At 44.8% G+C, this 26,596-nt stretch overlaps 1 protein-coding gene and 1 long non-coding RNA gene across 8 annotated transcripts in view; one reads left to right on the top strand and one right to left on the bottom strand.

Annotated features, from left to right (window-relative positions):
- The window catches only part of Rere (arginine-glutamic acid dipeptide repeats), a 385,951-nt gene extending 367,296 nt beyond the window's left edge, over positions 1–18,655 (bottom strand). Inside the window, exon 1 of one of the 6 annotated variants that reach the window (XM_004863671.4) lies at positions 18,107–18,655. The gene's annotated coding sequence lies outside the window, so the exon portion shown is untranslated. The remainder of the gene's footprint in view (positions 1–18,106) is intronic. The other 5 variants (XM_087214426.1, XM_004863673.3, XM_004863669.3 and 2 more) reach the window with 5 other exon arrangements.
- A 38-nt stretch (positions 18,656–18,693) lies between these two features.
- On the top strand, positions 18,694–25,578 carry LOC110345612 (uncharacterized). 2 transcript variants are annotated; one of them, XR_015452483.1, is made up of 4 exons: positions 18,694–21,273; positions 21,465–21,548; positions 22,467–22,572; positions 23,292–25,578. It is a non-coding gene; the product is annotated as an uncharacterized LOC110345612 (long non-coding RNA). The 2 variants fall into 2 exon arrangements; XR_015452484.1 differs by having other exon boundaries at positions 24,308–25,578.
- The last annotated feature ends 1,018 nt before the right edge of the window (positions 25,579–26,596 follow it).

The following is a 26,596-nucleotide window of genomic DNA, read 5'->3' on the forward strand; positions in this document are numbered from 1 at the left end:
TTTGGGGGGAAAGAAAGGACCCCAGGTTTAGCGTAGCAGTTACTTACACTACAAGTGAGCGATAAAGCCATGCCTGGTGCTCCATTCTACCTTATCTCCTCCACTCTGACTTTTCCCAAGAGGGGATTGGTCCCAGGGCACTGCCTATGCCAAGCACACGCCCACCACTGAGATCCACTGCCAGCCTCTCAGTTTTAAAGTAAATGACTAAAGGACATAAACTGTAGTCTTTAAGAGTACATCTGAAGGCATGTGACTTACAACTCAACAAAACTGTTGTTTTTTTAATGTTTTTAAAAAATAAATGGTATGGGGGGCCAGGGATTTAGCTCAGTGGTTTGGCTGCCTGCCTCTCAAGCGCAAGGTCCTGAGTTCGACCCTCAGTACCAAAATAAATAAATAACTAAATAAATAAATAAATAAATAAACAAATAGTATGGGACCAGGGATTTAGCTCAGTGGGACAATGCCTGCCTCACAAGTGCAAGGTCCTGAGTTCAATCCCCGGTACCACCACCACCCCCAAAAATTACACTGCATGAAGTTTTGGGCCAGGGATTTAGCTAAGTGGTTTGGCTGCCTGCCTCTCAAGTGCAAGGTCCTGAGTTCGATCCTCAGTACCAAAATAAATAGTATGGGACCAGGGATTTAGCTCAGTGGCACAATGCCTGCCTCGCAACCACAAGGTCCTAAATCAATCCCCAGTACCAGAAAAAAAATAAAATAAAATAAATGGTATGCAAGCCCGGCACGGTGGCGTACACCTGTAATCCTAACACTCAAGAGGTTGAGGCAGGAGGACTGCCATGAGTTCAAGGCCAGCTTGGACTACATGGTGAGTTCAAGGCCAACCTGAACTGCATAAGGAGACCCTGTCTCAAAAAACAAAAAACAAGGGGCCAGGGATTTAGCTCAGTGGTTCCGACACCTGCCTCGTAGGCACTAGGTCCTGAGTTCAATCCTTGGTACCAAAAAAAAAAAAAAAAAAAAACCAGGGCCAAGGATTTATTTAGCTCAGTGGTTCTGCACCTGCCTGCCAAGCAAAAGGTCCTGAGTTCAATTCCCAGTACCAAAAAAAAAAAAATATATATATATATACATAAATAAATGCTACACAGAAAGTATTCTATATAACATAAATCACCTGGCTTTATTATTAAGAGACCATGTAATGTTTATTTTAAAATTCTAGCATATGAAAAGATTAAGTTTATTCATAGTCAAAGAAATACCAATTAAAATATAATACTCCAAGTTTTCTCATTTATCAGACCAGCAAAGATGATGAAGGAGTTCTGGCTATCCCGGCTCTGCAGCCTCCAGGGTGCCTCTCCTCCTGCTTTTTCCTCTTCTACTCCGCCCAAGCTCATTCTGCAGAGCCAGGTTCTCCCTCACCCTTCACTTTTACTTTTTCAAATAAACTTTGCCACTGCTGAAAAAAAAAAAAGTTTCATAATATCCAAGGACGTAAGAAGGTAAGGAAATCAAAACACCATGCACACTGATATATCTTACAAGGCAATTAACAGCTTTTAAAACAAAAAACTGCACATATACCCTGATTCAGCAACTCTGTTTAGAATTTATCCTACAGACATACCTGTATAATTGTACAAAAGTACACACACAGGGTGAAATAAAAAGCAGAAGCAATTTTAGCCAGGCATGATGGCTCATGAATGTAATCCCAGCACTCGGGAGGCTGAGACAGGAGTACCACAGTGAGTTCCAGGCCAGCCTGGCTACATAGTGAATTCAAGGCCAGCCTGAACTACAGGGTGAGATCCTGTCTCAAACAACAAAACAATTTCAGTGTCCAACAGCAGAAGTTTACAACCACACAATGCCCCATTATGCAGTTGTTTAAAAAAAAAAAACCTGGGCCAGGGATTTAGTTCAGTGGTTCTACTGCCTGCAAGTGCAAGGTCCCAAGTTTGATCCCCAGAAACAAAAAACCTAAGGTACAATTAAAATACTGAATTGAAAACTATGGTCCTAAAATAATAATTAAAAACAAAATTCAAGATAATATGCTTAGTTATCCATATAAATGCCAAGAACAATTTTGGGGACATGAACACTACTCATTTTGAATTGTGTGAATTTCATCATGAGTGCAAACTACAATATATAATATATACAATATAATTACAATGTGTATTTAATTCAAACAGGTTATCACAACATATCCTACTCTGGTGTTAATTTCCCCAGGCCATGATCCCAACCTGTCATTCCAGCCAAACCAGTTTGTTCTTCCTTTTTGTTTTTTTTGGTACCAGAGATCGAATTCGGGTCCTTGAGCTTGTAAGGCAGGCGACAGAGCTCACAAAAATTTTTTTAAACTTTTTTAATTAAAAAAAAAAAATCAATCCAAGCGTTTGGTACCCTCCAGAATGATCAGTACCTACTACAGTAGCTACAGCATTGAATATAAATTATGTGGGCCTGCACCTGCTACACAACACTTTGAAACAAAAATTAAAACACAAGGGATGGACACAGAAGCACAAGGTAAGGACCTAACCAAGAGCAGCGCTCACTGGCCCGTCCTGCCACCCCACTGCCCCAGCCTCACTCCTCAGGTGTGGATCACAGGGCCAAACACAGGCAGCACACACACAACCCACACACCCCCACCCCCTGGCCAGAGCAGGTCCTCTCACAACAGAACATCACCCGCCCCAGAGACAGCTGCTTCCCCCGCTGTGGGAAGGAAGCTCATCTTTCACCCCAGAGAGAAAACCTGTCAGGGCCACAGTCTGTGTCCTGGCCATTTGTACGCGTCATACACAAATTAAATTCAGATTTCACTAAAGCATTTAATAAAAAGGGAGTGGCAAGAATCTAAAACCATTTAGGCTGGGGTTTTAGCTCAGTGGTTCCGCCTGCCTGCCCTGCAAGCACAAGGTCCCAAGTTCAATCCCCTATACCAAAAATAAATAAATAAATAAACAAACAAACAAACTATGTAAACCACCGCCTTTGATTACATTTCTATTACATCAGGTTTACATGACAAACCGTGTAAAAGCATGAAAGATTAAGGTTCCTCCCTCCCCATTCATCTCCGAGTACCTTGGTAGGATTCTTCAAAAGGTAATCATTAGGGCTAGTTCTCTCCCTTTCCTTGTCTATTTTTAAGAAAGTCTCATTTTGTACCTAGAATTTGTGGCCTCACCCTCCCAGAGGGCTGGGATTATGCACCAAAATGCCACCACACCTTTTTTTTTTGAAACAAGTTCTCGCTATGTAGTTCAGGCTTGAACGCATTACATAGCCCAAGCTGGCCTCGAACTCACAGTGACCCTTTTGCCTCAACTTCTCAAGTACAGGGGTCACAGGCATGTGCCACCATGTCCAGCCCTGCAGTCCTCTTTTTAAAAAAATTTTTTTTTCTCTTTTAAATATTTTTGAGACAGGGGCTGGGGATGTAGCTCAGTGGTTCCACCACTTGCCTCTCAAATGCAAGGTCCCAAGTTTGATCCCTGGTGCCAAAAGAAAGAAAAAAAATATTTTTGAGACAAGGCCTTGCTAAATTGCTAACCTGCCCAGGCTGGGCTCAAACTTGCAATCCTCCTGCCTCAGCCGCCCAGAGTGCTGAGATTGCAGGTATGCGCCACCACACCTGGCTCCAAGGACTCCAAAGCTGGGCATGGATCATGTAGCCGCCCAGCACTCACTCTGGGAGGCCAAGGAAGGTGGGTCCCAAGTTCAAGCCCAGCTTGGCAATTTAGCAATTCAGCAGGACCCTGCCTCTAGATAGAGAGACAGGCGGACAGATGGGTGGGTACATTGAGAATGTAGCTCAGTAGAGACCCTGGTTTCGATGCCCAGTAACAAAAAAAGAAAAAAAACAGTCCTTGGACAATGTAACTTCTTAACACATTCAGTACTTTGAGACCAAGTTGACAACTTATAAGCTGACACTTAAAAAGTAAATTTATGGGGCTGGGGATTTAGCTCAGTGGTTCCACTGCCTGCCTTGCAAGTGCAAGGTCCTGAGTTCCATCCCCAGTACCAAGAAGTAAATTTATGGCAATTAAACAATTTTACCCAATTATTCACATGCTGGGGCAAATAAATATTATAAGCAATATACAGAAAGATAGAACTGTCCCAAACTTGCAAACTAAAGTTATCTGAGCTAAAAAAAAAATTAATAAATAAATAAAGTTATCCGAGCTTAGCTGAGCTATAAGAAAATTCATTGTTGGGCCGGGGATTTAGCTCAGAGGTTCTGCTGCCTGCCTCGAAAGCATAAGGTCCCAAGTTCAATTCCTGGTAACAAAAAAAAAAAAAAATTAAATACCAAAAAATGTGCATTTTTGTAGTTTACAAATGCTAAGAATTAAGTCTTTGAGAAGTTTTCCCTTCCGGCGCCTGCCTCGCAAGTGCAAAGTCCTGAGTTTGATCCCCAGTACCAAAAATTAAAAAAAAGAAGTTTTCCCCACCTACCATCAGAGGTTCCCAGTTTTTATAAATTCTAAAGGAGCTATGTAATACTTTTAAGAGATCTTTAAGCATATATTTAGTGTACAAAAAACAGAACATTTCAGTAATTATTCCTACAATGAAGAATCACTTGAGGGCTGGGCGTGATGGCACACGCTTATAATCCCAGCACTGGGGAGGCTGAGGCAGGAGGATCACAGTGAGTTCTAGGCCAGCCTGGGCTACACAGCGAGACCCTCAAAATAAAATAAATAAAAGAATCACTTGAAAATTTAAAAATATAAAAGACAGATTACGCTACTAGGATCAGAATGTTCAAATCAGAAGTCAGGTAGTGCATCTTATTAGAAAACTTACCTAGCAATAAAAATCTGCCGCTATGATTAGATCAAGACAAATTCTGGTGCAAATTCTATATTGAATGCTGAACTCTTATAGTACCATTCTTATAAAGGACACTGAGGGAACAATCACCAAATGTGTTAATGCTATACTATTCACTGGGATAAGGCACCAACAGCCTTATCTTCTCTTCCTCCACAGTAAGACTGTCTCTGATGTATGACTACACACACAGCCATATCTAGTGAAGGCTGCACTTCCAACTTCTCTTGCAGCCCTCTGTGACCCTACGACTTCGTTATAATGGAAAGGACACTGCAAACATGATGTGTGCAATTCCTGGAAAGTATCTTCACAGGATGGAATGCATCCAGCTTTTGCCCTTTCCCCACACCTTCAGGAAAAATACAGAACTGAGTAAGAACCTGGGGAAGCAATCTTTGACTACAAAGAGAAAGCCACTTGTTGTAGGCTGAGTCCTCTAATGAGCACGAAGGTTCATACTAGCTTCATGAGTTAAGAAGGAAAGATAACAATCTTGTTTAAGCCATTGTACTCTTGGGTTTCTGATACTCACTGCTAAACCTACCACAAGGAAAAGTTATAAAAGAGTACTTACTATATGGAGCCAGGGACTTAGCTCAGTGGTGCCGTGCCTGCCTGGCACACACAAGATCCTGAGTTCAATCCCCGGTAACAAAAAAAAAAAAAAAAAAAAGAGTACTATATGTACTTTTTTTTTCTGGTTGTACTTGGGCTCTAACCCAGGAGTACTCTGCTATATCCCTGCTAAATTCCACTGACTGGCCTTGAACTTGCAGTTGGCCTGCCTCAGCCTCCTGAGTAGCTAAGACTACAGGCAGCTGCCCCTGCATGTGGCCAATATGTACCTATTAGGTACTGGCTTCATTAAATAATTTCTAATATAAGGGCTGGGATATAGTTCACTGACAACACTTGCCTAGTATTGCACATACGTGCAAGGCCCTAGGTACAATGAGGGGGATCAAATTCCTGAATATCCCTTGAGATCGGGAGATTAAACCACATGCTTCTATCATCTTCCTCAATGCTATCATACAATAATATTATTCTTTCATTTGACAAGTGAAAGCCAACTCCAGTCTTTACATGTAAGCTGCACTGGCTGACCCGCAGTTTATGCATCGGCAATTCCCGGGAAGCTGCAGAACCCAAGTGGAACTCTTTCCCTAGCTCTTTCCTAGCCTCCCAGATAACTGCACCCTCTTCCATCTTCATATCCTTGTTCACACTGAGCATAATATGATTAGGCTTCAGCTTTGCTCTGTTAACATAATCACACATAATCACAGTCCTCAAAACTTACACTCCATTACCAAAATGAGAATCAGCATATTACCAAAATGCCCCAGCAGCTATTGCCAATGGTGGGACACTTTTCCAAATGGCAAGTTCTCTTTATCACCTGACACAACCAGACCCTGTCTCAAAATAAACAATTCTAGGGCTGGGGATTTAGCTCAGTGGTGCTGTCATCTGCTTCGCAAGTGCAAGGTCCAGAGTTCAATTCCCAGTACCAAAAAAAAAAAAACAATTTTACAAGGGCTGGGCAAGTATCTCAATGGCAGAGCACTTGCCTAGCATGCACAAGGCCCTGGGCTTAATCCTCAGTACCACCAAAAAAAAGAGAAAAGCAGGGCCGGGGATTTAGCTCAGTGGTTTCGCCACATGCTGCGCAAGCACAAGGACCCAAGTTCGATTCCCCATACCAAAAAAAAAAAGGGAAAAGCTGATAATATTAATTACTTTAGTCCTCCCAACAAACCTGTAGGATGAGTTGTGTCATTATCCCCATTTTACGGATGAGGAAACTGAGACGATGAAAGGTATGTAACTTTTCTGAAGTCACAGATTTAATAAGCAGCAGACTTAGGGCTGAGTCTAGAACTCATAAGCACTTTTCCAGCATAACAGTGAAGAGCGAACAAACACAGCTTGGTAAGATTTGAGAAGCTTAGTGCCCAAGGACATACAACGGAGGCAGAGAGCAACATGGAGCTGATCTCAGGAGAGAAATCAGAACTGTGTTTATAACCCACAGGGTGGAAGCAAATAGGTGTTAAGCCAGTGCTGAGACAAGTTAATGGGCAGAACCAGGAGGAACAGCAACATTCACAATACAGTTAACACATTTTAGGTCAAAGTGACGATGAAGCAGCATATTATATATACATATAAATATATATTTATATATATAATATATTTATATATATAATACATATATTTATATATATATATGTATTATATATATATTACTACAAATCAAAACATACACTAGCTATATCCACTCCATGGAAGCCAGAACACAATCAGCTCTAATGACTACAGGTTACAGTAGTATCTGCTTTTACTATGCCAGCCACAGATACAGTTGTTCATGCTAAGCCCCTACTCAAGGACACAGCTTCTGACACTGTTCCTCACACTGAGGACAACCTGCTTAAGATCTATCCTCCTCAGACACGCTTTCAGGAGAACACGGAGTCATAAAAAGAAGACAGCCTAGATGACTCTAAGATGCCCCACATGCTACACTGTACACCAATGGAGTCCAGTCGGGTCTTACAGAGTTTAATTGGAATTCTTTTCATTCTTGGTACATAAAATAATGATGCAGGTTACAAAGGATGGCATCTAGACATCAATGAAAGGTGTTTTTCACAAAATATCTAACTCCAAACGTGGACATACATAGTGGTGCAATTAAAAGAAAACTTTCTGCCTTCAAGTGTTTTATAATTTGGGGGGGGGGGGGTACCAGGGATCAAACTTGGGTCCTTGTGCTTGCGCAGCAGGCTATGAAACCACTGAGCTAAATCCCCAGCCCCAAAGGTTTTATAATCTTATGGAAAGAACGTGATTAGCACTAAAATATAAATCTCGATATAAAAATAAACATTTATGGGCTGGGGATTTAGCTCAGTGATTCTACCACCTGCCTGGCAAGCACAAGGTCCCAAGTTCAATCCCCAGTACCAAAAACAAATAAAATAAAGTAAAATAAAACAAACATTTACACAGATATGAAGCGACAAAATGTGGAGAGTCTAAAGAAATGAAGATGACGATTCAAATGGCAGGGAAAAGGGGGGCGCCCACACACAGGAAACAACTTCAAGAAGTGTCCTCAGCAGTCTTTTTGGGGTCTGCTTGCTTGCTTGTTTGTTTTGTGATACTGGAGACTGAACTTAAGGCCTTCAAAATGAGCTATATACTCAACTCTTTTCATTTTTTATTTTGAGACAGTGTTGCTAAATCACTAGGTTGCCCAGGCTGGCTTCAAACTTCAGATCCCCCTCCCTCAGCCTCCCAGACTGCTGGGATTACAGGAGTGCACCAACAGGCCAGGCCTAGCATTTGTAAATGAAACAGATTAGACCTGTTGTAACAACAGGAAAAAGGCAGAAAATTAAATGATACTTCAACAAGGGTACTGAGAAAAGATGAGTAACTTGAGGTTCGGGTCCTAAGAACCAGTAACTACCCTCCACACAAAGGGAAGCACTGCGTGAAGATAACTAAACAGGAAAAACATTTTCCTAATCTGCCATTTTCTCTCTCTTCTGAATCCCTGTGATATTTTTAAATAAATCCCCAAATTCTCTGATGCTCCTCCCTTCAAAAGACAGACTTTAATTCCCCTCCCCTGAGTGTGGGCTGGACTTAGTAAATTCATACTTTTTTTCTTTTCTGTTTGGTACCAGGGATCGAATTTGGGACCTTGCGCTTGCAACGCAGGCAGCGGGAGACTGTCTCAAAATGAAAAAAATAAAATAGGGCTGAGGATACTTATATCCCCAATACTGAAGGAAAAAAAAACCAGGGCCGGGGATTTAGCTCAGTGGTTCCGCTGCCTGCCTCCCAAGTGTAAGGTCCCGAGTTCAATCCCCCGTACCAAAAAAAAAAAAAAAAAAAGGAGACAGTCTCACTGAGTTGCCCAATGGGACTTAAACTTGCAATCCTCCTGCCTCAGCCTTCCTCACTGCTGGCATTATAGGCATATGCCACCATACCCTGCAGTGACTTGACTCTAATACTATATGGCAGAAATGATAGTAATATGACTTCCAAGAGTAGATCATAAAAAGTACTGAGTCTTCTTCCTTACATTTTGTTCTTTTCTGATCACTTGTTCCAACTGTCCAAAGTGAAGTGATTAAACCTTGAATATGAGCAGGCTGCTGAAGTGGGGTTAAAAAAGAAACATGGGACCAGGTGGTTCCTCTGCCTGCCTCGCAAGCGCAAGGTCCCGAGTTCAATACCCGGTACAAAAAAAGAAATTGTATAAAAATAGTACAGATCTCTAAAGAAAAAAAGAAACACGTTCATTTGATTGATCAGACAGAAGTGGGATGCGGGATAATAAATGCAACAACCAAATACAACTCCAGAATGATAAATGGGTAAGATGAGAAATCAGGCCCTCTGTACCACCAGACATGCTGGCGTGCATAAGCTGCTTGAAGAAAAACAGCACAGAGCAACAAAGCTTGGGGGAGTAACGATCATAACGCACTCCCTTTTTTTCTGTATTGGCAATTGAACCCAGGGCCTCACACAAGCTACTTACCTTATACTGAGTTATACCCACTACTGAGTTATACCCCAACTCATTTTTATTTATTTTCTGAGACAAGGTCGCACTAAGTTGCCCAGGCTGGCCTCACACTTACGATCTTCCTGCCTCAGTCTCCCAAGTAGCTGGGATTACAGGTGGTGCCAAGGCTGAATTTTTTTTTTTTTGGTACCAAGGATCAAACTCAGGACCTTGCACTTACAAGGCAGGTGGTGTAACCACTGAGCTAAATCCCCGGACCAAGGCTAAATTTCCTTCTTTATTAGAGATAAAAAGAATAAGCCTGTGGCTAAGAAAGGATTAATTTTACCCATATTTCTCAGAACATGTTCTACAGACTACTAGTATCCCAATGGAGGGTCACTCTTTGGAGTAAGAGGGAAAAACTAATCTAACAAAATCTCTTTTTACTATATGACCTTTTTTTTTTGGTACCCGAGATCGAACTCAGGACCTTGCGCTTGTGAGGCAGGCGCCTGAACCACTGAGCTAAATCCCCAGCCCTGTATGACATTTTTGAGGCTTTAAAGTGCTAACGTGCTGCCAGCCATGGTGTCACAGCACTTGGGAGGCTGAGGCAGGTGGATCTCCAATGAGTTGAACTCCAGCCTGGGCTACATAGTGAGTTTGAGGCCACCCTGAAGCACACAGTGAGACCCTGTCTCAAAAAAAAGAAAAAAAAAAAGGTGCTAATGTGCATTTTAAATGCATTTGGCCTCAGAACACTTAATCCTTGCAGTATATTAGAATGCTGTAAATAGTTTAGGAAACACTGACATGGATAGGCAGGCCAGTAAGCAGCTATGTAGGTGGGTAGACACCAAAAATAAAAGGAAAATAGGACAAATACAGCAAAATGATCTCACCTTCAAAAGGAATTACATGTGATTACTAGTTATGATTAGTTTCTTAAAGCAAAATGAACTGTTAGAATAAACTATGCAAAGCAACAACGGCCATATCAGATGTCAGGGAAAATGAGGCTGGGGAAAGCTTGCTGCACTGGAACAGAAGAAAGAAGGCCTCGCAGTTCAGAAGCCTCCCACTCTGTCTGCTCTACCTGCACGGCCCTCCGTGTAAGCTGGCACACAGGGCGAGCATCCGGCCTGCATGGGAGTTCTGCTGGGCAGCGCAAGAGATGGTCTGACCAAAGCCTAAATGAACACTGTTCCTAACTAATGGCCCATCAGACCTCTCTTGGGAAATTTTAATTAAAGATACAGAGCCAGGGGCCGGGAATGTAGCTCAGTGGCACCACAGCTGCCTGGCAAGCACAAGGTCCTGAATTTGATTCCTAGTACCAAAAAAAAAAAAAGGAAAGAAAGATACAAAGCCAGGCCAGGTGTGGTGGTGCACACCTGTAATCCCAACACTCAGGAGGCTGAGGCAGAAGGACTGCCATGAGTTCAAGGCTAGCCTGGGCTACATAGTGAGTTCAAGGCCAACCTGGACTATACAGCAAGACCATGTCTCCAAAAAAAAAAAATTAAGAAAAAAAGATACAGAACCAGGCATGGCACCACACACCTGTAATCCCAGCTATAATCCTTGGAGGCTGAGGCAGAAGATCATGAGTTGGAGCGCAACCTGAGCAACTTAGCAAGACCCTGTCTCAAAATAAAAAGGGCTGGGGATGATGTTAAGTGCAAAGGCCCTGAGTTCATCCCAAGTACCGCCATAAGAGTTCCTACTACCAGAAGCAGAGCAGGAATATAATGACACAAAGAAAACAGAGATTAAAAACAACTGAGCCAGTCGAGGACAAATAAAAATAACTAAAAACAAAAAAGAGAAGACTTCCCACCTTCCCTAGACTAAAGACCAAAATCACAGTGGAGGGTCAGGTGGACCAGTAAGAAGGGACGCCTTGGAGTCCCCCTGAACAACCTCATCAGCAGCCCTGCTGGGAACCAGGGTATCAGGGATGATGTGCAGTCACAGCCCACAACCAACACAAAAAGGGGGCAGCAGAGGGAGAAGAGTGAAGGGGCACAGAGGCCCCCAGCTCCGAGTTAAACGTGTTTCTCAGTGGTACCGTGATGCCTATCCTGTGGAATAGGCCTGGGTTCAGTTCCCACCAATCAATGGCACCCAGTTTAAGAGCACCTGAATGATGTTTTCCTATATCAAACACCTATTTAAACTGGGTGTGGTGGCACACATCTGTAATCCTAGCACTCAGGAAGCTGAGGCAGGAGGATCTCTGTGAGTTCAAGGCCAGCCTGAACTATATAACAAGACCCTGTCTCAAAAAACACAAATACAGGGCCTGGGATTTACCTCAGTGGTTACGCTGCCTGCCTCACAAGCGCAAGGTCCCCCCTCAAAAAAAACCCCACAAATACCACGTATCTATTTAAATCAATGGTCAAAGCCCTTGACCCTGCTAGGAATTAAGCAAAGCTGCTCATGTGGATATACTTCCCTGGTACTCAGAGCCAGGTCCTACAGGCAGAAGGGTTTCCAGCACCTCCACAGGCAGTCACACATTCGGACATACACCTGCGTTCTCACCCGCTGACACTCTCCTGAATACACCACAGGCTCCTGATCTAGGAAGGGTTAGGAATTAGATCTCTGGGCCCGGGGGACATGCACAGGTGCCACATCCACATGCCCTACTGGGTGTGGGCTCAAATGGTTCTGGTTTTTTCTTATGGTGGTACAGAGGCGCTCTACCACTCAGCTACATCAGCAGCAATTGCTTTTGTTAGGGGTAGGAAGTAGTGGACATTGAACCCAGGCCTTCACACTGAGCTACAGCCCAGCCCCCTTCTGTTTTTTCTTTTTCTTATTCTGAAACAGGGTCTTGCTAATTTCCCAGGCTAGGCTCAAACTTTGAGCTCTCCTGGCTCTGCCTGCCAAAGTGCTGGGAATGGTTTTTTTGGAGGGGCTCTTCTCAGTTAGAATGCTTGTCTAGAGATGCTGTGGGGTCATGCTTGCTCACAAACTTTCAGGTTAGTCAAAGCCAACAATGGGACACTGTCCCCTTCAGAATGGTGTCCTTACTGCTAGGCACAATCCTGGCACTAAGGCACAGCTCAAGAAACTTTCTGCTGAGAAATGGGACCCACATTCCTAACCGTGGTCCAGTACTGATGAGGCACCACTAAACCTGGGCTTCTTGTTGTTCTGTTGAGAACTGGTAACTTATGCTGCACTATCAGCCATTTTTTTCTTTTTAAACTCTGAGACAGTTTCACTACCCTTGAATTTGCAACCAGGCATGGTAGTCTGTAATCCCAGCACTTAGGAGGCTGAACCAGGAGGACCACTGCGAGTTCGAGAACAGTTCAAGGGCAGCCTGAACTACATAGTGAAAGCCTGTCTCAAAAAAAAAAAACAAAAAAAAAACAACCTTGCAATCCTCCTGCCTCAGGGCCCCACACAGCCAGAGTTACAGGAGTGCACCAACACACAGTCGAACACTTCTTTTTCTTCTTTTTCCTGCAGTAACAGAAATCAAACCCAGGGTGCTCGGCCACTGAGCTACACCCCCAGCCCTTTTTATTTTTTTATTTTATTTTGAGACAAGGTCTTGCTAAATTGCCCAGGGTAGCCTCAAACTTTCAATCCTCCTGCCTCAGGCTCCTGAATAGCTGGGATTACAGGCCTTTACCAACACGCCCAGTAGAGGATTGACTTTTACAGCTTCAATTTCTGTTCCACTTTTCCTCAATACCTGAAATGACTTTGAACCCAACCCAAGCACCCTAACCAAAGCCCTTTTTCATAACTACTTTAAAATTAGGGCCAGGGATTTAGCTCAGTGGTGCTGCTGCCTGCCTCGAAAGCACAAGGTCCCGAGTCCAATCCCCGGTACCAAAAATAAATAGATAAATAAATAAATAAATTTTAAAAATAAAATTAGTGCATGAATCATGGCTTCAACTTCTGATGCAAAAACCCAAGACGAGGGCCAGGGATTTAGCTCAGTGGTCCGGAGCCTTGAAAGTGCAAGGTCCTGAGTTCGATCCCCAGTTAAAAAAAAAAAAAAAACCCAAGATGAATAAACTATGAAGATTCCTCAAATATCAAGTGCCCTAAGAATTACAGAGGTCATATCATTTTGTAATATCACTATGTAAGGGAAAAATTTCACAGTCAAAGGTATTGTTTACGGTTGCTATTAGCAAAGTTTGCCAATTAAAAGCAATGCTACACTGGCACAAACAAATCACTTTACAAAAAGAAGCCCTCCTCCTTGCCTACTGGGGATCCACCCCAGGGGTTCTCTACTATTGAGCTACATCCCAGCCTTTTTGGGGGGGTGGGGAGGTACCAGGGATTGAACTCAGGACCTTGAGCTTGCCAGGCAGGCCCTGTGCTGCTGAGCTACATCCCTGACCCCTCTTTTTTTTATTTTGAGACAAGGTCTCACTAGGTTGCCCAAGCAAGACTCAAACTTGTGATCCTCCTGACCCAGTCTCCTTCAGTGCTGGGATTACGAAAAATATACAATACTATCTGACCTAGTTACTTAACATAGGAACCCATATTGTATCTTACATTACTTGGAACACCAACAAGTTAGTCATACAAATCACAACTACAACTAAAACTCCAAGTTAGTAAGTATATTTGCTATGTGGGCATGTTGACTTATTTGTAGTCAAATATTCATTAAAATGGCATAAGCAATCTCAGCAATTTTTTAACACATGCGTAAACCCCTACTTCTTCTCATTTAAAAAACACAGAGAACCCTGTCAGTCAAGAACCTAAGTACAAATGTAACAGGCTCACCAAAAGCACAAGTCACAGGATAAGCCAAGCTTCAACTTTGACTTATATATCAATAATTAAGTTACTTAAATATGATTCAAGAGGAGTTCCTAGCTGTTAAAAAAACTCTATGAATAACCACAGCACAGCGTTATCAGAAACTGATTTTGTAAGAACAATAATGTATTGTTTCAGGATATGTGTGTGTAATGCAGTTCACAGCTAGGTTGCACTAGATTCACTTAAACATCTGAATTTTCTGCTATCTTAACCTTTAAATCAACTGCAAAAGTAGCTGCCCAAAGCAGTTAGCAGGAAAGCATACTATTCTCAAAAGAATTTGGCACAACATGACCTTATTTTATTACTTAAATGTTTCTCTGATTACTGAAATTTGAACAAGATGTTAAAGATTCAAAACCAATTTGAAAGTAATAGGTGCTTATGAAATCCATAATAATATTCAACATATTCGGGGGGTGTTGTTTGTTTCTTGAGACAACGTCTCGCTATGTAGTCAGGCTGGCCCTAAACTCACTATGTAGCTCAGGCCAGCCTCAAATTCACAGTGATCCAACTGCCTCGGTGTTCTGAGTGCTGGAGGTGTGTGTCACCACACTCAGCACATGTTCAGGTACTGAGAAAGGCATGGATCATATTCTTCTGTGTGTGTGAGTGTGAGTGTGTGTGTGTGTGTGTGTTGTACCTGACATACTGCAGTTCAGTATTTGCTCAATATTACGTATAATTATTTCAGTACTTGGGCCTGGGATTTAGCTCAGTGGCACCAAGCCTGCCTTGAAAGCTCAAGGTCTTGAGTTCGATCCCTGGTACCAAAAAAACAAAAAAACAAAAACATTTCAGTACTGTATTATGATCCCATTTTTTTCAAAATTCTATATAAATCAACCAGTAAGTCAAAGTTGGAAAAGTAACTGGTATATTTTATTTCTTGATTTGAACTGCCCTTTTAGTTGAAATTAGTTCTCAGTTACTCTAGTCTCCCTCCAACAAAATGCTGGCAAAGAAAACACTAGACTGAAATTACCTGATTCTATTCCCTCAGAATAACACATTTGAACTGTTCACACCTCATTGTAACATATGCGATGTTAGAGACTATGCTTCCAGTGTGGCAAGCAAAATGAATCAGAAACCACATTATGATTAGCCAGTCTGGAACAGAAGATGTTTATTCTAAGACTGCAAACTCTCTAACCATTCACTGCAATAAAACAATTGAGATGGGCTAGGACCTGTATAATAAAAGTCCTTCATGGCACTTATCCAGCAGATTATGTCTGAAACTGTGTGTTGGTTCAGAAACCTTTGAGCAGAAATTCAGCCCTCTTCTTTGTTAATCTTATACATATTCATCTCTAATTTTCTCTGGCCTCCCTTTTTAAAAAATCAAATCCATAAGCCACCTCTAAGACTTACTTTGTGTTGATATTACTATTGAACACATTATTGCAAAGCAACGCTATTAGGTATGCAAAACTGCTGATTTTAGTGAGATTTTCCTCGCCCAACTCCTCCCCAACCCCTCTGCCCAGGTTAAATCACTTAGAAAAACCTCTCCGTCCAGTGCTGGGATTCTACTTTCTATAGGATAGATCTGACTTTTTAAATGATAGTAACAACTTTTTTTAAAAGAATGCTAGTGTTATATATAGTTTCCAACACCTGGAATGCAAATAAACCCTCTTATTTTGTGTATTATTTCAAGATAAATTATTTCTCCTGAAAGATGGATGACTATTCAAAGACAGCCTTGAAAGTCATTATGTGTAAATACTCCTGAAAACAGAACAAATTAATGTCAAGACACAGCCAATACCACAATAAAGCCTCGATGTAACCCGTGCCTGTCAAAGGGCATCTGTATCAGCAGCTCAGAGAAGTGTCATTTGCAGAAAGGCAGTGCAACCGCATTTAAAAGAAAATCATTAAGCTTCAGCCTTTAATCCCCTCCCCCACCCTCTCCCTCGGGCTGGGTCAGAGCAATTAACCAGTAGACGGTGCTATTCTTCGGCCCGCTTGTGTTCACACCAAGCTCCATTCCTACCCAGAACTGGGTTTACCCAAGGTAGCCTCTCAGCCCTGTCCAGGGCTCAATGAAGCCTCTAAGTCAGCCCCAAAGCAGAAAACCAGATCTTTTCTTAAAAAGCCCTATTTACGAAAACAACCACCTCACTGAGATCTAGCTCAACAGCCAGCAAACCTGACAATCACACACCATGAGACTAGAGACCACTAATCTCTCTCTCTCTCTCTCTCTCTCTCACAAACACACACACACACACACACACACACACACGCTAAATATTAACCTCAAATACAATCTCTATCATTTTAACTGAGACAGAAAAGAGGACCTGGGTTACATTCATTTCCTTAAGAGCCAGGTGAACAAACCACTGTTCCCAACAAAACTGGGGCAATGAGGGTACAAAAGCACCAAGAGCTAGCTAACCCTAAGGGCCGCGCCACGTAAAAAGGGGTTTATCTCTGCATGCACAGAAAAGAAAGAGCAGCAGAGGGCAGGGAAGAAAGGGTGGCAAGAAACGTGTCTGAGTGTCCTTTAATTTCCTGTGTACTCTTCTGCCCTGCAAGGTTGCAAAAAAAAGGCCACACATGAGAAGGATAAAAGAAAGCTGAACAAGAAAAGCACCCTCTCTGCCCCATCTACTCTCCTCTCTCCCAAAGAGCTGTGTCTGTCTGTGCAAACCTAGTCCCAAATATGGGAGACAGAGAATGAATGTGTGTACGGAAGAACAATGAGCCCTCAGCCTGCCATTGTGTGTGTGTGTGTGTGTGTGTGTGTGTGTGTGTGTGTGTATGTCTCTTTTCCCTTCGACCTCAACAACAAGGAGAGCTGGAAGCAAGGCTTTCCACCCAGGCTAGGCCATCAAAAGCAAAACTGTTTTATAATTTACAGTGGAATTAACTCAGCAAGCAAATCCGTGGAAAGAAACATCTACCCAAAGATGATTTTATTATTGTACAGATCCAGCCTTCCTCCCCTCCCCCAACAGACTGAGCCTAAAGAAACCAGTGTGCACCAGACAAAAAGGTCTCTCTCGAAATGGAACGCAGTTCTCAAAGCTGTCTGAAATATGAACATAGAATGCATTAGCTTGTGTTACACCAAGTTCGCCCTTTCACTAGTTGTCTTTTTTTGTGTTTAAAAAAATTGCTTTGGAGAACGCTATCTCAGGATTCATATAAAACTACTTTCTGAAATGTACCTTAAAATAGCAGCACACACTGAAACATTTAAAGCACCCAGTTTCTCAAGGACACATTTTGCTTAAATCAATGTTTGAAGTCTGTAATCCAGAAAAATTGTAAGCAAACCTTGGAAAAGAGACAGAGGAAAATGACAATTCGACAATGAATCATTTTGTTTTCCTTTCACCAACTTCTCAAGCAACCAGCTTCAAAGAAAACCTGCAATACTTTCCCCCTCCCAACACACACACACTCCACACACACGCCCCTCAATCTATGTACAACTACTTCTCTACTTTTCATAACCCTGAAAAAATAAAACAGAAGCCACCCTCTTTCCGACAGCAGAACTAAAAAGAAACGAAGAGTCCTATTCTGCTGCAAGGAATGTTTGGCTTCATCGTTTTGCGATCACACGGAGCAGAGAACCCGAGAGGAAGAGCACAAAGGAGGAGGAACCTCTCCCGCGTGTGAGAACGATACTTTCCTGAGAGCGCGCCTCCAGGACCCCTAAATCCGCACACACTCAGGAGATGCACAGCTCGGTCCCTGGCTTCCTTCCCCTCCCACAGTTCGGCCAGGAATCGAGTCACAGGAGTAGGTGTATCCTCGGGCGAGCGCGAGCCTAGTGGGGCGGGAGCCCGGTCAGGGGCGCGGGGGACCCGGGGGTCGGGGCGCGGGGAACCCGGCTCGACTCTGCGCCCGGCCGAGGCGGCGGTCGCGGTCACGTACCTTCCCGAGGGCGCTACACCATCCACAGAGGCGTGAGCGGCCGGCTCCGGAAGCGCGGGCGGGGAAGGCGGGAGCGGCGAGGCCGCGAGGTGCGGGCCGAAGCCAAGGGACCCGCCCGCGGGACGCGACGGGCGCTGGGGCTCCGGGCCGCGACCTCTCCGCGACTCGAGCCCTGGCTGCCTCCGCCTCCGCCTCCTCCGCCGCCTCCTCCTCCTCCTCCTCCCGGTCGGCCGAGCCTTCAGAAGCGGGAGCCCAGGATCATGTCTGGTCTGGGCTTTCGGAGGGCGAGGGGCTCCCTAAGGAGGGCGGTGATTTTATTTTTTCCTCAACTAAGAGAGAAAATGAGGCAGAGACAATGTGGGGAGCGCGAGAAGGGACTAGGAGGGGGAAGAGAAGGCGGGCACCGAGGCCCAGGCGGGCGAGCTACTCGGGGCGCGCGAGAGGAAGAGGAGGCTCCGGAGCGCGGGGGGCGGCTCGCGAGCGTCTGTGGGAGCAGCGGCGCCTCAGCGATGGTGGCGGAGCCGCGGCGGGGCTGCTACGCCGACCGGCCGCCCACTCCCCGCTCGGGCCCGGCCCACCTCGCAGTATCGCGCGTCACCATTGGTGCATCGCACCGTGATGCGCGCAGGGGGGCCGGGCCAATGGGAGGCGGAGGGCGGGCGGAGGGGGTGGGGCTTCTTCCCCCACCCCCCCTTTTTCCTTTTCCTTTTTTTTTCCTGGTTAATAAAATGAGCAGAAGGGAAGGCGGGGAGAGGCCGGGCCGGGGCCGCACGCCCCGGTCGGTGGCCTGGGCGGGCCCGGGGCGTCCTTGTTAGCGCCGGCTCCAGGCCGCCCGCCGCGTCCCTCCTCCCGCGGGCCCGGCCCGGAGCTGATCGCCCCAGACAGGCTGCGCGGCGCGGCCGATCCCGGGGGCCGCTGGCGAGGTCCAGATGCTCCTGTTACTACCGGGGTCATCGCTGAAGACGCAGAGTCCTGCCCCTGGGGAGGCACCGTGGGTCCCAAAGACTTGCCCTTTGAAGATCTTTCAAAATGAGGATGAGCGCTTCATAACGTTTTTTAAAAATAATGTGTGACAAAAGCTGAACTACATAAAAGAAGAGCAGAATTAGTAAACTGCACTGCTCATTGGAAAAGAAAAAGTCTCACTAAGGAATAAAGAAGAGACCATAACCACAGACACTGTGAGGATCCGAGAGCAGCATTCAGCCCCATCTCCTACATTGGAAGAATGGAAAAAGCCAAACATCCATCACCTTTTTACTTTGACAAATACAGTACTGTGTCCCAGCGACCCCAGAGGCTGATAATCACAGTGTCCTCCATGCTGAAAGGGGAACTGAGGAAGGCCAAAAGCTCATCCACCTTCTACTTAACGTAATTTATAGGATTGAGGGGTTTGGAAATTTTAATTATGATTACTAGTTTTTGAAATGCATGTCGTGTTTATGGAATTCTTTCACAGACCCTGGCGTGAATCCAGGGTGAATCATCAACCTATTGTTGGTTTGTTAATGTTCTGTAAATGCTCATTGGTGTCCTTACACCACACACTCCTCCCAGAGGAGTTAAGATCTCTAACAGAATAATTAATGGATAGAACATAGCTCAAAATAATTCATTCATCTATTTTGGGGGTGGGGACCGGGGATCGAACTCGGGTCCTTGCATTTGCGCAGCAGGCGGCAAAACCACTGAGCCAAATCCCCGGTCCCTCCCCTTCATCTATTTTAAATGAGGTGATAATTTTCTCTTTGGGATATTGATTCAGATTATAATTTCTACACCCACCCAATGATTCCTTTTTTTTTTTTTTTTTTCGGTACCGGGGATCAAACTCAGGTCCTTGCCCTTGCAGGGAAGGTGTTGGAACCACTGAGCTAAATCCGGCCCCAGTGACTCCTTTTAAGAATAATTTGGACTCACAGATATTATTGAACTGTGACCCAAGAGCTCTAAAAACCAGAGGGTTCTTGCGATTACCTTTCTGTGTAACTTTCAGCAAGAAAAGAAAAAAAAATTATTTTTTTTTTTGGTTTCTTGAGATAGGTTCTCACTATTTACTTCAAGCTGGTCTCAACTCACTGGGATCCTCTTGCCTCAGCCTCCCAAATCCTGAGATTACAGGCATGCACCACCATGCCTAGTTAACAAGAAAATATTCTTTCAGCTCTAAGATGAGGAAACTAGTTCATGCCTCCTTATATATCTGGTAATATGAGAGCTGAACTTTACAGCATAATAAATTCAGTAAACAGCTTTCAGCATTGTAGATACGGATGGAGCTATTTAACCTCAGATTGAAGATAATGAGGGATGAAGTGTATGAGCTGATGGCTTCAGTTTGCACCACCATGGACACAGACAGCAGCACTATTTGCACTAAAGACTTCATTCTGGGGTGACCAGATGCACAATTGTGGGACCCACGCAACAGGCAGGAGAGAGAGTCACTCAGAGAGAGTTCCAGGGTTCCGGAACAACACTTGGTGCAGCAGCAGGAAATGGTGCTGTTTTGATATTCATTATATATGAATTTTCATATATGTATTTTTTAAGACATGGTCTTGCTCGATAGTTCAGTTCAGGCTGGACTTGAACTCTGTTAGTCCAGGCTGGCCTAGAACTCACAGTGATCTTCCTGCCTCAGCCTCCTGAGTGCTGGGATTATAAGTGTGAACCATGATACCTGGCTTCCTTTATTTATAAAAGTGTACATTTAGAGGTCTCCAAATTCTACATAATTGCAAAGCATCGTATTATGGTATCAGACCCTAAAATTAGAAAGTGACCTAGTTAACAACAACCCATGCACGGCCGGGAATTTAGCTCAGTGGTTCTGTCACCTGCCTCGAAAGCGCAAGGTCCCGAGTTCGATCCCCAGTACCAAAAATACATACATAAATAAATAATAAAAATAAAAATAAATGAAGCCATGCAGGACTTGTGGGCCCGCTGTAAAGCCAGAGAGCACCGTCTTCTACAGAGCTTGCTGTGGTAACCTTAACCTCCTAATGAGATCGCCGAGGAAGCCGCTGACCGCTGACCGAGCTTACGACATCCGGAGCACCACGCCCAGAGTGTTACATTCTTTCGCCCACTTAGGCTGGGCAACCACCAGTGAAGTGTATGATTATGTTCATTTGAAAGCTCAAGGACCTGGGGCTTAAGTAAGTGAAATAACTTGCTGAAGATTCAAGAGGTCAGATATCTAGTGAGGTTTCTTTCCCATGATGAAATTAGAAAAATTTCCTGTTCTTTTGTCAGCAAGCTTTAGAAAATAGATATTACCTTGGATACTGAAACTAAAAACATCAAGGACTTTTGTTACTTATGTGCCTTTTTTTTTTTTTTGGTACAGAAATCGAACTCAGGACCTTGAGCTTTCGAGGCAGGCAGCGGAACCACTGAGCTAAATCCCTGGCCGTCATGTGCCTTTGTACAGGTAAGAAGGGACTGGCCAGGGGTTTAGCTCAGTGGTTCCACCACCTGCCTTGCAAGCGCAAGGACCTGAGTTCGATCTCTGGTACCAAAAAAATAATAATAATAATAAAAAGAAGGGACTGATTTCTATACAGAGATCAGAGATACAATACTGTTATTTGAAAGAAGGCAGGGAAAGGGATTATTTAATAAATGACGTTGGGACAAGATGGACATAATGGACGTATGTGAGCCCTGACATGCTTTGCCACTGAACTACACCCCTAATCTTTTATTTTGTAATTTAAAAACTGAAACCACCAAACTGCTATTGCTTAGGCTGAGTTTGTTTATTATTGCCTTCTATAACATATACATACATGCACACCCTTTGGATATGCCAGGTATTTTAGAATTTTGTTTGTTTGTTTGTGACAGGGTCTCACTATATATTTCAGGCTGAAATATATTTTGAACTCAAGGAGTTCTTAAAATGAAACCATTCAAGTATTAGAGAAACATTAAAATATTTTTCAAATCATAGATTGAGGGAGTTCTTTCTAAGCATGAGAGGAAACCCAGAAGCTGTAAAGAAGAATTACCAATAAATTTTATGACATAAATATTTTACATTTCTGAAAGGCATAAAATATAGCAGCTGGGTGTGGCAGCGGCATCCATAATCCTAGCACTTACAAGGCTGAGGCAGGAGGATAGCAGTGAGTTTGAGGCCAACCTGAACTACACAGTGAGTTCAAGACCAGCCTGAGCTGTATTTCAAGACCCTGCTTCAAATAAATAAATAGGCAGACATAGGCTTCCAAAATATCCAGCAGCAGATCATCCACAAGGTTTCATGCCAAGCCCACTAGGTAGGGTGCTGAGTGGCGACTTCATTCCACTCTGTTCTGTTCAATTTTTTTTTCTTTTTCATATCAAGCATGGATAATTTGAATAATTAAAAGAAAAAAGAATCCAAGTTCTCTGAACATATGGCTGGTAACTAACCTTCCTAATTCAGCAGAAGTACTCAAGCTTTGGAACACGTGAGTTATTTTCCCATGAAACACTGTGCACAGGGTGAGGGTGTGGAAGCAACCCTGGAACAGACTGGAGCCGCTTCCAGGCCTTTTCTAGGAATTGGCGTCTGAGTGTGCAGCGCAGACTCGAGCCAGGTGCCAGCCCCAAAGCCCTGCGGCTGCACTTGTCCAGGTTGAGTTCCACTGGCTCCTCTGCGCTGCTGGAGCTGGCCCTGCCTGGACCACACTGGGTCACCTGTTTGCTGGACACCAGCCCTTCCCTGTCCCAGCCCCCAGAGCTCGACCCTGCCCCGGATTGGAATGGGGAAGTGGGGACTCGGCCTTCCTTCTTCAGGGCACACAGCAAGTGAGAACAGACACATTCAGAGCCAGGACATTCTCAAAACAAAGGAGCAGAACTCAGAAACCCTGAGTGAGGAGGGGGCTCAGTGGTAGAGGAGCATTTGTCTAGCAGGTGCAAGGCTCAGAATTACAAACCAGCCCTGGAAAGGGGCTGAGACAGGAGGATCGCTGTGAGTTCCAGGCCACCCTGGGCTACATAGTGAGATTCTGTGTCAAAATAACCACAACAGGGCCGGGACTTAGCTCAGGGGCTCCACCACCTGCTTCACAAGCACAAGGTCCTGAGTTCCATCCGGGTACCAAAAACAAACCAAAACAAAAAACAACAAATCAGAAACCCCTTTCCTTTGTTTGATCCTAGATTCTGTTGAATTTGATTTCAGATCACGCAGAGGTGGTGGGTACTGTTGCCCAAGGCCCCGAGGAGAGACAGCAGAACTGCCTCAGAAGCAGGGGCAGATTGTCGGGCTCCCAGGTGCCTGTGCTGGTCCCTTGCGGTTATTCTGAGTTTCCCAGGACTAGTGGAAGAACTGAGGGCAGAGATGCTGATCATCTCTGTCCTGGCCCCACCCCAAGGCTGATAATCCGGCGGCCCTCACCTCCCTCTTCCTGCCATTTCCCAGAGCCATGGAACTCCACATGTCCTGCTACAAACAGCTGTCACTGCTCACTGGGGGAGCTGAGCCCAGAAAAGCGGCCCTTCCACATCAGCTCACCTGGGAGAGGTGTTAGCATCATCCAGGGATCAGGAGCCCTAATAACGGGGAGTGCACAAACCCTGTTTCGTCTGAATGCCCAATGAGCAAGACACATGGGTCACAAGGGACCTCGGAGGGAGAAGCCTCCTGCTGGGTCTGGGGGGGCTCCCTTCTGTAATCCCAGCACCCAGGAGGCTGAGGCAGATGGACCTCTTTGAGTAGGAAATATATCTTAGATCCTAAGGTTATGAATGGGGGACTCAGAAGTTAACTGTATCACACTCATATGGCAGGTGCTATGTGTCCTCGAACTCAATTCTTTAATCCAGGCCCAAATAGAACAAAGAGGCAAATATTGCTGTAACCCAGAAAGATCACCACTGTGCCCCTCTGCTGTTCCAGCTCCATAGTCTGTGCCAGGCGTGCCCGGGGCTCTCTTAAAGCTGCTCCCTCATCACTCCACGTCACCACAGTCTTAAACACCCAGATCCTTCATCTCCCAGCCCCTGTATCCCCTTGCAGTACCCCAACTTCCAGAATAAATTCTGCTATGGTCACTTATTTTATTTGACTATTATTTTTTGAGGGAGGGGAGTTGAGGTAAAGTCTTGCTTTGTGTCCAGGCTGACCTTGAGCTCACTATGTAGCCAAGATTGGCCTCTAACTCGAAACTGTCCTCCTCCTTCCCCTCGAAATTCCAGCTCCCAGGAACCTCAGCTTGCGCTGCTCCTGCAGAAGCCTAGGCTGCGCCTGTCGACTGCCCACAACCTTCGTGTGCCCTCGCTGCAGTTCCCAAGAGGCCTGTGGCCACAGGTCAGCCCCGGCTGGTCCCCCCCACCCAAGGAGGCCTCTTGTGCAGACCAGCCAGTCCCAGGCCCCCAGGCCGCTCTTTCCTGAAGCCTCCAGCAGGGCACCTCCCTGCTGAGCCTGTCGAGGAGCACTCGGAGAGGTGGCTGCATCTTTTTTTCTTTTCAGACAAGAGTCTGCCTATGTAGCCCAGGCTGGCCTCAAACTGAAGCAATCCTCCTGCCTCAGCCTCCCAAGTGCTGGATGACAGGTACGCACCATCATGCCTAGACTTGTACGTGTGTGCGTGTGTGTGTGTGTGTGTGTGTGTGTGTGTGTGTGGTACCAGGGATCAAATTCAGGACCTTGCACTTTCGAGGCAGGCGTGGTGCCACTGAGCTAAATCCCCAGTCCCCAATTTTTTTTTGGTACCGGGGATCGATCTTGGGACCTTGTGCCTGTGAGGCAGGTGGCGGCACCACTGAGCTAAATCCCTGGCCCTAGCCTTGTACTCTTGACCACTATAAACTTTAGAAGAAGGATCCCTGTGACACTTGCCCCAAGAGGCTTTCCGACCATTCCAAAAGAACCTCACTTCCTTCCAAATAATAGAAATTCTTACTACACCCAACAGAAGCAAAGGCCCAGGAAAAATCTGAGGGATCTGCTTTATATGGAAGCACCACCCAGCACACCCACACTCTTACGGTGTGCACAACATGTGACTCTCAGTTGCTGCTGCTGGTGGGTTGTTTTGGCTTAAGATTGTATTTATTTGTTTGCAGTATGGATATCAAGCCCAGGGGTGCTCTACCACTGAGCTACACTCCAGCTTTTTCTTTTTGGAGACAAGTTCTCATTAAGTTCCCCAGGCTGTGCTCAAATTTTTGATCCTCCTGCCTCAGCTTCAGAAGCTGCAATTACAGGCCTGCACCAAGCCTGGATGCGACTCTAATCCCAGGAAGAAAGAAAGCCTAAAGCTGGAGAGCCAGGGAAAGGCGACAGGACAATGTTCTCCCAGGACATAAAAACTTCCAGCAAGTTTATCACCACAAATGAAGAAGTGAAATTTATTCTCTGTAATGAAGAGTGAAATGCAGGAATAAAGAAATGAGGGAAAGCGGCAGACTCACAGATCCTAGTGAAAGGCCTGAAAACACAACTACCAATCCACAGAGTGGGACAGTCTAACAGAGAAAAATAAAAGAATGTTTTTAAGCTCTTATTTTTTGTCTATTAACTTTTTTCTTTTTCTTTGAGACAGGGTCTCACTATGAGGCTGGCCTCAAACTCTCAGCAATCCTCCTGCCTCAGCCTCCTGAGTGCTGGGATTACAGGCATGTGCCATGCCCAGTTTAAGCTTCTTCTTTTTTTTTTTTTTTTTGGTACCATGGTACCGGGGATTGAACTCGGGTCCTTGTGCTTGCAAGGCAGGCAGCAAAACCACTGAATTCCCAGCCCCAGTTTAAGCTTCTTTTAGAAGCCTGTGATACTAACAAAAATGTTCTCCCAGACCCAATACAGACAGCAAATAGTATATGTGCTGCTGAAGCGAGCACACAGAGAGCAAATAGTATGGGTCAGAAAAGCAAATGTAAAATGCAAAACTAAAGAAATTCTAGAAGAAAATACCTGAGAAGTTATCGAACATGACCCAAAAGCCCAAACTATTCAAAGACACACTTGACACATACTTTAAAGACTTCTTACTCATGGGCCAGGGATGTAGCTCAGTGGGACTATGCCTGCTTGGCAAGCACAAAGTCCTGAGTTCGATCCCTAGTATGAGGAAAAAAAAGGACTTCTCAGGCTGGGGATTTAGCTCAGTGGTTTTGCCGCCTGCCTCGAAATCGGAAGGTCCCGAGTTCGAGTTTGATCCCCGGTACCAAAAAAAAAAGAGAAAGAAATTTAAAAAGGCTTACAGGGCCAGGGGTTTAGCTCAGTGGCACTGCACCTGCCTGGCAAGTGCAAGGTCCTGTGTTCGATCCCCAGCACCAAAAAATGAAAAAAAAATTGAAAATAAAAAAGGCTTACAGTAGCTAGGTGTGGTGGCAAACACCTGTAATCCTAGCACTTGGGAGACTGAGGCAGGAGGATTGCCATGAGTTTGAGGCCAGCCTGAACTACATAGCGAGACCCTGTCTCAACCCCCCCCCCCGAAAAAACCAAAATAAATAAATAGAAAGGCTCACAAATCTATGCAG

The sequence above is a fragment of the Heterocephalus glaber genome, unplaced genomic scaffold, assembly GCF_053883595.1.
Source record: "Heterocephalus glaber isolate CG9 unplaced genomic scaffold, H.glaber_assembly_v1.0 deba00001447, whole genome shotgun sequence".
Taxonomy (NCBI): domain Eukaryota; kingdom Metazoa; phylum Chordata; class Mammalia; order Rodentia; family Bathyergidae; genus Heterocephalus; species Heterocephalus glaber.